The sequence below is a fragment of the Pteropus vampyrus genome, unplaced genomic scaffold (genome assembly GCF_000151845.1).
Source record: "Pteropus vampyrus isolate Shadow unplaced genomic scaffold, Pvam_2.0 Scaffold5, whole genome shotgun sequence".
In the NCBI taxonomy this organism is placed as follows: Eukaryota; Metazoa; Chordata; class Mammalia; order Chiroptera; family Pteropodidae; genus Pteropus; species Pteropus vampyrus.
The window spans coordinates 13,774,173-13,776,150 of NW_011888786.1; the positions used below are offsets into that span (position 1 = coordinate 13,774,173).

General features: G+C 32.0%; 1 pseudogene; it reads right to left on the minus strand.

The window, feature by feature from the left end:
• Positions 1 to 1,637: 1,637 nt before the first annotated feature.
• LOC111744049 lies at positions 1,638 to 1,756 on the minus strand (annotated as a pseudogene).
• Positions 1,757 to 1,978: the final 222 nt, after the last annotated feature.

Here is a 1,978-nt window from a genome sequence, read left to right on the forward strand (position 1 = left end):
CAATTTCTTTTATCTCTAATATATCCATCCATCCATCCATCGATTTATCTATCTATCATCTATCTATCATTTATCTATCAAGCTTCATTGAGAACTTGAATAGGAGGCTCATTTCCCCATTTTCAACTATGTTTTGCTCAAATCTTTCAAATAAATTAGTTTAGCGTGTTTCGTCTAAATGATCTGTCAAGAATGTCTTTCCACTGCTATTTCATTTATAGCAATTAATCTAAATATCTCCAAGATTAGTCACAGTATATTTTTTAAAAATATATTTTTATTGAGATTAAATTTACATAACATAACATTTACCATTTTAAAGTGAAAAATTCAGTGGTGTGTAGTACATTCACATTATTCGGTAACTACTGCCTCTATCTAGTTCTAAAATATTTTTACCACATAAAAAAGAGGTCACAAGCCCATCAAGCAGTTACTTCCTTTTGCCACCACCATTACCAGCCCCTAGAGAATACCAATCTGCTTTCTATCTTTATGGGTTTATCTTTTATGAATATTTCATATCAACGGAATCTTATAGGATGTAACCGTTGTCTGAATTCCTCAGCATCATGTTTTTGAGGTTCACCCATGTTATAGCATGTAATTGTACTTAATTCCTTTTCATGGCTGAAAAATATTCTACTAAATACATATACTAGAGTGGTTTATCCGTTTACTCAGTGTTGGACATTTGGATTGCTTTCATCTTCGTCTACTGTGAATAATGATGCAATGAATATGTATGTAAGTGTATTTGTTTCAGTACCTGTTTTAATTTTTTTGGATATATGCTTAAGACTGAAATTACTGAATCATAAAATAATCCTGTGTTTTAACTTTTTGAACACCTATCAAACTCTTTTTCATAATGGGCAAATCATTTCCATTCCCACTGAGTTGAAGTGGTATCTCATTGTAATTTTGATTTGTGTTCTCATAATACTAATACTGTTGAGCATCTTTACATGTGTTCTTTCTCCATTGGTATATTTTCATTGGAGAAATTAGCCAAGTACTTTTCCAGTTTTAAAAATTGTATTTGTCTTTCGTTGTTGAATCCTAAGAATTTTTTATGTATTCTAGATGCTTGACTCAGCATCTAGAATTACAAATTTACAGATATTTTCTCCCATTTCATAGGTCTCTTTTCACTTTCTTGACAATGTCCTTTTATGTACAGAAGTTTTTACATTTTGACGATGTCCAATTTATCTAAATTTTTCTTCTGTTTCTTTTGCTCGTGTTATCATTATCTAAGAATCCATTGCCATATTCAATATCATGACTCTTATATTTGGGCTTTTGATCCATTTCGAGTTACCTTTTTTATACATTGTTGAGATATGGGTTCATCCTCATTCTTTTGCATGTGTTTATCTATCTAGTTGTCCTAGAATCACTTATTAAAGAGATTTTTCTTTCACCTATTGAATGGTCATCGCCATACTTGTTGAATATCTATTGGCCATAAATATATGGTTTTACTTCTAGATTATAAATTTTATTTCATCAGTCTGTCTGTATGTCCATTTTTTTAAAAAAGTTTTTTTTTTAGTCAAGGCAACCATTAGTTGACCTCATAGATTGCAAAGACCTTGTCAGTTTACAATCTCTTATTTTTTTTATTTTTTTTACGCCTACTGCACCTGGTCTTCCTAGGTGGTCTCCCATCCAAGCACTAACCAGGCCTGACTCTGCTTAGTTTTCAAGATCAGACAGGACTGGGCTTGTTCAGGGTGGCATGGCCATAGACTGTATGCCCATTTTTTTATGCCAGTACCATATGGTTTTGAATACTACATCTTTGAAATACTTTAGTGTTAAATTTGAGAAGTGTGAGTTTTCCAACGTTTTTCTTCAAGATTGTTTTGTCTATTTGAGCCCCTTGCAATTCCATATGAATGTGAGGATCAAATTGTTGGGATTTGATAGGAATTGCATTGAATTTATAGATTACTTTCCAGTCTTGCCATCT